Consider the following 13604-nt stretch of genomic DNA (forward strand, 5'->3'; position numbering starts at 1 on the left):
AAACTTATTTTTTGTCATCCCATTAAAGGTGTGTGAAAAATCTACTGGCTATAATATGTTTGAACATTTACATATTCATGGTAGCTACAGGTTGTATTTTATTGTGTTTAGATGATTTTTTTTTTTCTTGAGACAGAGTCTCACGCTGTCACCCAGGCTGGAGTGCAGTGGTCTCATTACAGCTCACTGCAACCTCCAACTCCTGGGCTCAAGCGATCCTCCTGCCTCAGCTTCCTGAGTAGCTGGGACTACAGGCATGTGCCACCATGCCCAGCTAATTTTTTGTTTCTTAGTTGCACGGCTAATTTTTTCTATTTTTAGTAGAGATGAGGTCTCGTTCTTGCTCAGGCTGGTCTCGAACTCCTGGCCTCAAGCGATCCAACCACCTCAGCCTCCCAGTGTGCTAGGATTACAGGCATGAGCCACTGCGCCTAGCCAAGATGATTTTTTAAAAAAGAAAATAAAATAATGTCTAAGTCTCTGACTATACCCAGACCAATATACCCTGCATAATCTTTCAAAAGTTTGGCCTTCACCAAGCCATTGCCCTGTTCAAAGGCCTGACTCCTTGAGCGTGTCCCCGGCGTCTGCCCTCCTGCATCTCAGCTTTATCTCCCCACCACACCCTCCCGAACTGCTGCTCTGGCCACTCTGCTCTGCTCACCTCTCCTGCATACACTTTCCCGACCCTGTGTCCTGGCTCCTGCACCAAGATGCTGCCCCTCCTGTCGTTATCTAGGTACAATTCACCTTCCAAAGTCCAGGCCAGTGCTTAACCCTTCTATGAAGGCTTCTTTTCTCCTCTGAGCTCTTACAGCATTTATTTTTGCCATACATTGTTGAATACTTATTTATGGACATGTCATCTGTTTCCAAAAAATTATAAGTTCCTTGAAGACTGGATGATACCATACCCTTTGCCTTATATCCACAGTTTTTACTCTATGCTGCTCTGACGAAATATGATTTCTCTAAAATACAATTTTGACTTGTCAGATACTTAACAAAAGCTAAGTTTTAAGTAGTACCTATGTAGTTTACTATACCTAACATCTCTTTTTACTTACTTCAGTAATTTCTCATGTTCGAGTTGGGTAAGATTGAATTTATAACCAATCTTTATTAAGTGCCTACTCTGGGCAAGGTACTGGAAATATGATAGTTCAGACATTGTGTTGCCTCTGATAAAGTTGCTTTGGGAGGCTGAGGCAGGAGTATCACCTGAGCCCAGGAGTTCAAGGTTACAGTGAGCAATGATCACACCACTGCACGCCAGCCTGGGTGACAGAGAGAGACCATCTCTTAAAAAAAAAAAAAAGTTGCCTTCTAGTAATCCAAAGTTTCATGATCATATTATAAAAACTGGTGTTCAAATCATTAGAAGGACATGTAGACATGGTGACAGTATGTAGCAAAACAGGGAAGGGGGCTGGGCGCGGTGGCTTACACCTGTAATCCTAGCACTTTGGGAGGTGGAGGTGAGAGGATCACTGGAGCCCAGAAGTTTGAGACCAGCCTGAGCAACATAGTGAGACCTTATCTCTACAAAAAATAGAAAAAATTAGCTGGGCATGGTGGCGCATGCCTGTAGTCCCAGCTACCCGGGAGGCTGAGGCAGGAGGATCACTTGAGCCCAGGAGTTTGAGGTTGCTGTGAGCGAGGCTGATGCCACGGCACTCTAGCCCGGGCAACAGAGTGAGACCCTGTCTCAAAAAACAACAACAACAACAACAACAGACAAAAAAACAGAGAAGAGGACCCTGAGTTTCATAGAGCCCTGGACACTGCAGGTTTGCTCTGAGAAGCCCACTATGGCTCTCTGCACTAGGTTAAGATTTTGCTCAGCTACTACGGTCCACACGTCCCATTTTCCAGACCCTTTTTCTGTTGCCCTCCAGTTCAGTTCAGTAAATATGTATGTAGCACCTACTGTGTGAAAGGCATGATGGAAAAGCACTGACTCCCTGATTTATCAATAAATGCTATATATTATGGTAACACATTAATACAAATATATGTTATAGATACAACCTATAAAAATACATAAACTTAAATATGTATATTTTATAAGCAGAGTAGAGTAGCAAGGTATAAGAGGGTGAGGTTCCAAAGTAAATATGTTAAGTGAAGTAACCCTTGGGAAGTCCTTAAACAGCCTGTAAAAGCATCTGTAAGAGCTGGGAAGGATGTGAGGCTGTCTGAGGAAACAGCTAACTCACACTTGCATGGCAGACTCACTGTGGGGCTGACGATTCTTGACAGTGATACTCTTTAACTGTGCATTTGTTGAGACTTTGCTGTGTTATGTGCGCGTTGTTCCAGGGTGAACAAAATTATAAAGATGTGTGCAGCAAGTTCCACCAAACCTTGCTCTCCTTCTTCCTTCCCCGTTCTAATGGCCCAAATATACCTGCGCTCTATTCTCTCTCCTGCCATAGTCCAAGCGGTTGGGTCTTTGAACGCTCCCTATGTAATGTCATAGTTCTGAGCTGCCACCTTGTGGCTGTTACATGTATGTGTCTTAACCAGCCGCTAGTGTGAGCTTGCCTGGCTACACTCACAATTTGATGCCATTACTTTTGCCTTCTGCCGCCACTAAATCTACCTGGCACTTAGGAACAATGTGTCACTTATGTGACAGATAAAGCATAGAAATATGTGCTTCCTCCCCCAGAGCTGCTAGTTTTCCTGTTGTGGAATCATGAAGCTGGATTACGATACTTACTATCTTTCAAGGTAATAAGTGTATCAAGAGCTTAAAATCATGGAAGGGTGCACATTACTTTGGAATCTAGTCATAATTATAGTTTTTTCCCAAAATCCCTTGTAATATTTATTTTAAAGCCCCAGGATCCCACAAGCAACAGCAAATTCCTTTTACAAGCATTTATTGAGCACCTATTAACCACTGCTTTCAGGAGTTCCCAGCCTCTTCAGGGTAACACGTGGGACCACGTGGCCATTGCTATGATGCAGGTGGAGCTTTGCATATTGGGGGCCTGGGAAAGAGAACTCGAGTCTCTCTGAAACGGTCAGCAACGTCTTCACAGAAGAGTCCAAGCTGAGGCTTAAGCCAGAAGGTCAAGGGGCCAAGGTCAAGGGGCCACGGTGGGGAACAGGTTAGACATTCCAGGCAGAAGGAAGAGCAGTGCCATTTTGGTGAGGAAACGCACACGATCCATTCTGGGACTCGATCCCCAGGGTTTCGCCAGCCCAAACAGCACTCCCGGTCTTGCTTTCAAGCATGTACTTAAACATTCTTAGGAGAACCCCTCTTTTTATTCCCCCCCAAACAAAATCTTACACTGAACCATAAGAAAGTTCTGAATTACAGTTTTACCAGCTGCTGCATTATCCGATATTTGTGCTTTTTTTTTTCCTTAATATAGTTTTCCCATTTCAAAATTACTTATTCTAAAGCAACATTAGGTCTTTTCACAGCCCATCCACTCTTAAAACTGGACTGGAAACTGGTTGACACAGATGTCGCCAAGAAGCCACTGGGGGAAAAAAGCACTTTTGGTACCTAGTAGGGGAGGAAGAAAGAGGGGAAAGGGAAGGTCCTTTTGCCCTTGTCCCCATAGTGCCTGCCCACAAGTTAGCTCGGTGACGGATAACCCATGGGCAGCAAACCCTTAGAAGCCTCCGAAACTATAAGGCGGCCACGACATAACATAGCAGGTGTTATCTATATAGTAATAAGTAATATCCCACAAAAAGAGAAACTTGGTTCCAATGTATCTAAATTTGTGATTCACAAATTATAAATCCATTTACAGTGTTTAGTGGATGCATAGGAGTATATATTTCCCCAATCATTAAAAATCAGCTACTGGCCGGGCACAGTGGCTCACGCCTGTAATCCTAATACCCTGGGAGGCAGGCGAATGGATTGCTTGAGCTCAAGAGTTCAAGACCAGCCTGAGCAAGAGCGAGACCCCGTCTCTACTAAAAATAGAAAGAAATTAGCTGGACAACTAAAAATACATAGCAAAAATTAGCCAGGCATGGTGGCGCATGCCTGTAGTCCCAGCTACTCGGGAGGCTGAGGCAGTAGGATCGCTTAAGCCCAGGACTCTGAGGTTGCTGTGAGCTAGGCTGACGCCACGGCACTCTAGCCTGGGCAATAGAGTGAGACTCTGTCTCAAAAAAAAAAAAAAAAAAAAAATCAGCTACGCACTATGTGGGGAGGTCTAAGAAATTTTGATAAATTCATGAGACTGACCTTTCTGGAAGTCCTAGATTAGTTCTGCACCTCTGTTTTTGTCTAGTTAATGCCTACTCCTCCTTCAGAGCTGGTTTCAGCTGGGATCTTTTCTGTGACCTCCCTGACATAACCAAATTATGTGCTCTCATAGCATCTTCATGTACCTCTCTTCATAGCATTCAACACAGTTGCAATTTTAGGGGTGTGTGTGTGTGATTGTATAGTGTCTGTCTCTCTCCCATTATTGTAATATCATATGGGCAGGGGCTATGTCTTTCTGCTCAATATTGCGTGTCTAGAATTAAACTAATCGCTCATTAAGTGAATAAGTACAACAAGCTAAAGTCCTGAGTTCCAGCCCTGGGAGATAAATACAGGGAAGGCATGTCAACGTAGACCACCTAGGGCCTTGGTGGCTGGAATATAACTCCAGAGACCTTGACCCAGAATTAGGTCTCCTAGGAGGGGAAAGCCAGACATAGAGGGAGAGGAATATGGAGCCCATAATTGTCTTCTGCCTGCCAGGCAAAATCAAGGGCCATCAATTCCACCTTTTGTGGACAGCCGAGAGTGTTAGAGAAATCACTGGATTAGGAACTAGACAGTGAGTTCATGTTCTAGATCTACCTGCAATCAACCTGTTATATATTAAATATACACCCTTGGATCAGTTACCTAACCTCGAATAAGATTCCTAATCTGTAAAATGGGGATGATGTCTGGCCTGTCTACATCATCACTGTGAAAGTCAAGCAAAGTGCCAGGTGCAATGGCCCATACCTGCTGTCCCAGCTACTCAGAGGCTGAGGAAGGAGGATCACTTGAGCTCAGGAGATCAAGTCTAGCCTGGGCTTTAAGATCCTGTCTCAAAAAAACAAAACAAACCAAAAAATCCCAGAAGTACATTAAAATAACAGTATTTAATAAATATAAGGGTGGTATTTTTTCTAAGTACAGTAAGTCTTCACTTGATGTTGTCAATAGGTTCTTGGAAACTGTGACTTTAAGCGAAATGACATACAATGAAACCAATTTTACCATAGGCTAATTGATATAAACAAGAGTTAAGTTCCTAGATGGCATATTTCTGGTCACAAAAACATCACCAAACTTCTAAATAGAGACCAAAGCACCACTAATATTTGAGAAAAGAAAGAGCACAGAGCAGTCTGAGCTATATGAGCTATGCAAAATTTATCAAGCCCAGAGAGACTTGAGTATAAGACTTCATGGTCATCATGGTTCCCAGCACCCCCACCCACGCCTCGGGGCCATTGTTTAAAGGCATCTTGTTCCTGACTAGCTGCCTCACTCATTACCTTTATCTTCAAGTTCCTGGAATTTGTGCTACAAAGCCAAGGTATAGCCATCAATAGCTTATGTTGTTGTAATGTAAATTCTTGGTAAACAACTAAGGAACTGTCCTATTTTTAAAAAATTCCACTAGGCCAAGCATGGTGGCTCACATTTGTAATCCTAGCACTTTGGGAGGCCAAGTCAAGAGGATTGCTTGAGGCCAGGAGCTCAAGACCAGCTTGGGCAACACAGACCTCGTCTTTATTAAAAAAGAAAAAATAAATAGAAAAAGTAGCTGGTGCACCTATAGTCCTAGTTACTTGGGAGGCTGAGGCAGGAGGATCACTGGAGCCTGGAAGTTCGAGGTTACAGTGAGCTATGATGGTGCCACTGCACTCCAGCCTGGGTAACAGAGACGCTGTCTCTTACAATAATAATAAATTTTTAAAAAACAAGATAAGTATTTACCCACTTTTTGGTGAATCAGTGAGTGATGGTGTCAGTGGGTCAAATCAAGGAATAAATGTTTGCAAAGCAAACATTTGTCAGGAGCACCTCTGTAAGCTCACCCCAAGGGCCATTCCAACTATGGCGTTGGGCTAGCTAAACGGAAGCCATCTTGCTTCCAGTGTGCTTTCAGTTTGTTCTGTCTTAAAAGTTTAGAATTAACCTGCTTCTTGCTTACACTGCTGTTGGACACAAAGTTAGAAAATAACCTTGAGGAAAAACAGATCAAGAGTCCAGTATAGGCCGGGCGTGGTGGCTCATGCCTGTAATCCTAGCTCTCTGGGAGGCCGAGGCGGGCAGATCGTTTGAGCTCAGGAGTTTGAGATCAGCCTGAGCAAGAGCGAGACCCGTCTCTACTAAAAAATAGAGATGATCTGGACAGCTAAAAATATATATAGAAAAAAAAAATTAGCCGGGCATGGTGGCACATGCCTGTAGTCCCAGCTACTCAGGAGGCTGAGGCAGAAGGACTGCTTGAGCCCAGGAGTTTGAGGTTGCTGTCAGCTAGGCTGATGCCACAGCACTCTAGCCCAGGCAACAGAGAAGACTCTGTCTCGAAGGAAAAAAAAAAAAAAAAAAAAAGAGTCCAGAATAGGCCAACTGCAGGCTGCTGATGACAAGATCCACCAGGTGACCTATTATTTGCTGATAACCACTCAGCAAGTCATGCTGACTTGCACAAAGCTTGCTTTCTGCCACCAACTCCCTTTACCCCTTCTCTTTATAAGATGTTCAGTAAGCAGAGGAGATGAGATGATCTTTGAGACAATAGTCTCCCTCTCCTCAGGATGCTGGCACTTGAATAAACCACCTTTCCTTCACCAACCCTCATCTGGTTCCATCTGGTTCTCAGGCAGTGGGCAGCCGGACCTGCAACCGTCAACACAACTATTTGTATTCAGTCATTCATTTATTTTCTAACCTGCTTAATCTAGTTCAGGGTCACAGGTGGCCAGAGCCTGTCCCAGCAGCTCAAGGCCAAGGAGGGAACCAGCCTGAGACAGGCTGTCCCATGGCACACTTACACACACCCACACTCACACTAGGACTTTGTAGACAAACCACAGAGCCTCCCGTGCACAGCTTTGGGGTGGGGGAGGAAACAATGTCCCCAGGGAAAACCCACGCAGACATGGGAAGAATATGCCAACTCCACACAGACAGTGGCCCTGTGGGAAGCCAATTTTTTTCTCATCAATGATATAACAACATTGAAGGAAAGGGACGTGACTTGAGGACTTGCTGTACTTCCTGTATGATTCACCTCTTCAGCTTCTCCTACTTTACAGCTCATTCCTTATCTTTCCTCTTCAAACCTTCAGTTTTTTCCTCATGTTTCTTTATGAAATACTTTCTATAGATTTTTGGGATATTGTCTACCTATTAATTGTTATTGATTGTGTATTTTAATAATTACCTAAAAATGAACCCAAGTTCTCAAAGGCCCACGGAAGACGGTTCTTCTTAATGCCTTAGTAGCTCAGTGAACAAGAGCTGATACCCTTTCTACCTGCTGTCACAAAGCAGTTCAACAAACACTTACTGATTAACCCACTACGTGTTAGATGTCAGGCAATACCAAATGAGCAGTACAAAATCACAGCCCTTAAAAATTTCTTAACCCCGGCTGCACACAGAATCATTTCAGCCCTGCCTCTAACTAAATCAGAATCTCTGGAGGTGGGACTTGGGATATGGTTGTTTTTCCAAAGATTCCCAGGTTATTCTGTCAAGCAGGCAGTGTAGAAAACCACTTATCTAGTTGTGAAAGAGTCGTACACAAAGTAATTGTAATGTTCTGATAGAGGTATGAACTAAGTGCTATTGAAATAATAAATTCTGCTTGGGGCTCAAACAATATAAGCTCCATAAGGGCAGAAATCTTTTGTCTGCTTTGTTTATTGATATATTGCAAGGACAAGAACTTGCCTAGCATAGCCACTCAATTCGTATTGTTGAGCTGTTGCTTTAAATGTGAACAAATAGGCTAGGTGTGGTGGCTACACCTGTAATCCTAGCACTCTGGGAGGCCGAGGCGGGAGGATCTCTTGAGTTCTGGAGTTCGAGACCAGCCTGAGCAAGAGCAAGACCCTGTCTCTACTAAAAATAGAAAAAATTATCTGGACAACTAAAAATATGTATAGAAAAAATTAGCTGGGCATAGTGGCGCATGCCTGTAGTCCCAACTACTCGGGAGGCTGAGGCAGAAGGATTGCTTGAACCCAAGAGTTTGAGGTTGCTGTGAGGTAGCCTGACGCCATGGCACTCTAGCCTGGGCAACAGATAGAGACTCTGTCTCAAAAAAAAAAAGAGTGAACAAATAGAATTTCAACAAGACACTATGTAAAAGGCATTCAAAGCAGAGGCACTAAAAGAAGAAAAAACACAAGAAAGAGCAAGCAGCATGTGTGGGAAGAATTTCCAATAGTTGGAGACTAGTATAAAAGTGCTTTGATTTCAGTGCTAAGGAATTTGTTCTGTATTGTGCAAAAACTGATAAAGTATCAAAGAACAAAACAGTACACAATTTATAGTTTTCAAAAGTAACATCCACGTTCTCAGGTTATCAAGCAATTCCCATTAGGGACCTGCATTCCTATGAACAAGATGCCTCCATTTTTATAGCAGAAGGATGTTGATGAGGTTAATCTTCCTGTGCTCAAAATTCCACTAATAGACTAACCAAAGAAGCTAAACTGGTAGGTGCCTGGCTTTTGTTATAGAAAACAAGACACAAACAGAGATTAAGTTAGAGATGCAATATTGGAATATTGGATTTATATACTGAAAATACGTAACATTGTTGGGAACAAATATCTCTTAAGCTAAAGCAAATTATCAAACTATTTAGGTACATCAGCAAAGAATTCTGAATTAAATGTCTTAATAGATTGGGAAAAAATTCTTTAAAGGAAAATTTCACTTTGGAGGAAGACTTAAGAGAAGACTTAAGAATTACTGGGAGGAGGCCGGGCGCGGTGGCTCACGCCTGTAATCCTAGCACTCTGGGAGGCTGAGATGGGCGGATTGTTTGAGCTCAGGAGTTCGAGACCAGCCTGAGTAAGAGCGAGACCCCGTCTCTACTAAAAAGAAATATAAAGAAATTATATGGACAGCCAAAAAAAAAAAAATATATATATATACACACATATATATATGTAAAAATTAGCTGGGCATGGTGGCACATGCCTGTAGTCCCAGCTACTCGGGAGGCTGAGGCAGTAGGATCACTTGAGCCCAGGATTTGAGGTTGCTGTGAGCAAGGCTGACACCACGGCACTCTAGCCCAGGCAACAGAGTGAGACTCTGTCTCAAAAAAAAGAAAAAAAAGAATTATTGGGAGGAAAAATCAGATTTCAACAAGTTCAGACTAAGGTAATATAATCCTCAGGCAAGAGCCTTTAAAAAGTTACTAGAAAGGATATGCTAAAAATATTATCATAAATTGATTCCAGTGAGGAGGGAAAGGGGGAAATATTTAAAGAAATCAAAGTAACTACCCATTCTAATGAGATCAATTTTTTTTTTTATGGGCTCAGTCTTGTAAATGGGACATATATACAAGGATGAATAGCAGTGATGGTCTGAAATTCTCAATCATTTCAAGAAGTTTAGTACCCAGGATATCTAAGACTCTTGAAAGATTCTGAATATTTTAATTTTTAACTTTTTAGATAGATATTTTTGGAACAAGAAAAAAAAAGGTTTTCTGTTTGGAGCAGAAGATAAAATATCATTTATACTCCAGTAGTTCTCAAACTCTGGTGTGCAAGAGAATCACAGATGCTATATTAAAACACAGACTTCTGACCCCAAACTCAGAGTTTCTGTATCAGAAGTCTGGGAAGGGGCTTGAGAAACTGCCTTTCTAATAGGTTCCCTAGTAATGCTGACGCTGCTAGGACAGGCAGCACACACTCCAAGACTGATTGAGTGCATGTCTTGGTTTGGGTTCCTCAAGTAGACCCTAAAACAAGGATTCAGGTGTAAGTAGTTCATGTGGGAGGTACAGAAAACACCTGTAGGGAGGAGGGAAGTGAGACAGGAACAGTAAAATACAGGCCTCAGAGTTATCCACGCAACGGGCAAGGGAGAAAGGAGGAAAGGAGGTGGGATGTTTATACGTCAGCTTCCATCAGTCATTCATTGAGGATTCTTGGAACCAAGAGGTGATGAAAGGGATTGGCTAATTGCGCACACTCCCAGCCTGCGAGGCTTCCAGGCCTTGGGAGGAAGGCCTCATCAGAGGCAGAGATGCAAATTACCCCTACTATGTGCTAGGCATTGCCACGTCCCCCCCTCTGAGTGGTCTGTTGCTGCAGTGTCCTCATGGAGCTTACATTCTTGGGAAGACCAAAAAGAAGCTATTTACATATTTAATTCCAACTGGGTTAAGTGCTGGAAGCAGAACAGGGTGCTCTGGGAGCATACAGCAGGACCAGAACAGAACTGGGCCATCAGGGTGCCTTGAACAATTAAGGTGAGAAGTGAGCTTTCTGATGAATGGCTAATGGCTAGATGGGGGAGGCTGAGGGTGGTGTTTTAGTTGAGAAAACAGCATGTGTGAAGAGCCCCCCTGGTGGGAATGAGTATGGCAACTTCGGAGGAACAGAATCTATGACCAATAGTGGCCCAGTCTCTAGGAAAAAGAGTGGTGATAGATGAGGCCGGGAAAGTTAAGCAAGTAGCAGACCATGTAGGTTTGTAGGACAAGCTAATAATTTTTGTTTCTTTTTCTCTTGAGAACAATGGAGTCACTGGATGATTTTTAACCAGAAGAATAAGAAATTTGAGGATATATACTTAGGGGAACAAAAGTAGATTCAGGAAGGCTGGCTGCAGTCAGGAAATAGGAATAATATCTTTGGGGAGTGAAATGACAGTGGATAGGAGGAAAAACAGAGAGATTCCAGAGATATTTAGGAGGCAAAATCAACAGGACTTGTTAATGAATTAGATGTGTGATGTAAGGAAAACGCAACTGCCAAGGGTGATTCCCAGGCTTTTGGCTTAAGCAAGAGCTGGACAGTACTATAATTACTAAGCTTCGGAACAGGAGAGAACCAGATGTGAGAAGAGAAGTTGTTCTTAGCTGTTATGAGTTTGAGATGCCTGTGAGATCATTGGAGGTGCTGAACAGACTATATGTGTCTCAGAGGAAACATGCAGATGAAAATTTGAGATTGGTTAACATACAGATGGTAGTTGAAACCTGTATGAATATCACTGATGTATGTAACAAGGGATGAGAATCCTTGATCTCATGACAAAGTAAAGGAGGAGGACAGGACTGAGCCTTGAAGAACTCTGACATTTAAATGCCTGATCTTAGGAGGTGAACCAGCAAAGGAGTCAAAAGGAATCAGGGGAGGGCCAGGAGAGAAGGATGCCACACAGGCCAAGAGAAAGCAGTATCTCAACCCAGCAAAGTGAAGTAAGTACTGACTGGCTATGAGAACTCTAGGAAACACAGGACTTTTCAGCGTTAAAGTTCTAAGGCTACAAATCCTGGCTTCCATATTTTCTAAGGAAAATAATATTTAACTAGAAAGAATGGCAGAACATAATAGGAAATTGAAGCTCAAGATACATGAATAAAAGTAAATAACTGTTTCAGATGAATTCATATCTCTAAGTCCAGAGCCACTGCATCCTGGTGTAAGGATGAGAATGAAACTTCATGACAATAACTGCTGAAAACATTTCATATTAAATCTCCACATCCAACCTGTAGAAACCATGAAAAGAACAAAATGGGTACCTGTCTTCCAAGATCTATTTCTGCTAAGATTTGATCTTATAAGTAACCACAGCATACTCACTGCGTTTCTTCCTTTCCTGCTCTGTGCCTGTCTCCCTAAGTTTTCTTCTAGAGACAATGGTTTCTTCATGTTAATTACTAAGAACCAAGCACATTAAAAATAAGACGGTGGGTTAATTTATCATCATAACTCCTGGGTATACATTTGGTTGAGAAATGATCATCAGCTGATTGTTCTTCAAAAGATTATTCTAAAACATGTTTTATTTAGAATTCCTCATTGTGTGGGATATTTGTACTTAGAGACAAAGACAGTAATCTTTCCACAAAAGTTGAGGCTAGCAAATAAAGACTGAAAACGCTTTAGGTTCTATATTCTTAAAGGAAAAAAAAAAAAAGAATTCCAGACTTTCCTGACAGGATTTTACAGACTGAAGTAGGACTTGCCAGATAAAAATACAACTGGTTGACTTGTACTGGATACACAGTGATAAGGATAGCAGGCTCTACACCAAGCACTTCGTATATTAACTCATTCAATCCTCACAAACCACAGAAGTGAGAGACTAAGAAATTTGTCCAAAACCACACAAACATTAACCTACAGAATGATCAAAATCAGGCTGTCTGGCCCAAGAAACTAGACTTTGTTGTTTTCAGGCTTGCAGTCTTCCAGTAAAGATCTATCTACCCTCTCTTCTGTCTGTATCTGCTGCAACTCTTTTAGTTTCTATTGGTAGGTTTAGACTCTGTTCTCAGAATAGTCCTTTACATACTTATTAAAATCTTGTAACTACAAAATGCCTTGAAAAGAAACCATCCGATGCACAGCTTACGCAAAAGGTCATAATACTTAGCAAGCAGCTCGATAGGTATATGACATTGTATTTGGCAAGACATTCTTATAGCCCTGATATCTTACTTAAGGGTAATTTCTCCATATAAAGTGTTTATTAACCAACTAGTTTTCTGCCTGGCTGCTCACAGGGCTTGAAAATCTTGCTGCATGGACATTCCCTAAAATAGTGTTATATGGTGATTAACATTTGAAATGGACAAAATAGGTTTATAAAAGTTAAATCCAGCATATAGCATCAGCATGTGGTAGCTTTCTCCTATCCACTTTTTTAACTGCAAAATAATGGGTTATCTCCCATATGTCTTTCATGGTGAGTTATGAGAGTTAAATGTTTGCCTCTAGACAAAATTTTAATTAGTCACACAAGTAGGAGAAAACCACTTTTAATTGAAAAATAAAGCAATACATTTCAAATAAGACTCTGTTTAACAACATAAACTGTAATTTGCTGAGAGAAATAGCTTTCCTAAGTGGTATTGTGAAATTTAGGTTATCAGAGTATCAATAGTTTCCAACCTTTATCTTGACTTAGCTACAATATTAAAAATAAGAACTTTTTCCCATAAATTTAATTTCCATAAATTAAATCTCTATAGCCTATCCCTATCCCCAATGGACTGACAAAAGGAGAGATTTTAAACAATCATTTCTATGAGTTCCCAGATAAAAGCAAATAATTTTCCTTATAAAAAAGCTTATATGTGAGACACACAAAACTTAGTATTTAACTCAATTTCCACAAAACTTCCAAATACAATTTCATCAAGATGATCTTTACTACAATTTTCTCTTAAAGTTCTCAAATCCCAGAATGGTTTTAATTTGACATACTGGACATATTAAACTTTGAAAGAAATTACTAAAGTTATTGCTTTAAATTAGAAAAAACTATGGTCAAAAGTCTCTTTAAAGAGAGTTCATTATACAGATATTCTTACTCATGTAACTGCAGAGAAAATGTTCAAGCACATAGT

This window comes from Eulemur rufifrons, chromosome 5 (genome assembly GCF_041146395.1).
Source record: "Eulemur rufifrons isolate Redbay chromosome 5, OSU_ERuf_1, whole genome shotgun sequence".
Lineage (NCBI taxonomy): Eukaryota > Metazoa > Chordata > Mammalia > Primates > Lemuridae > Eulemur > Eulemur rufifrons.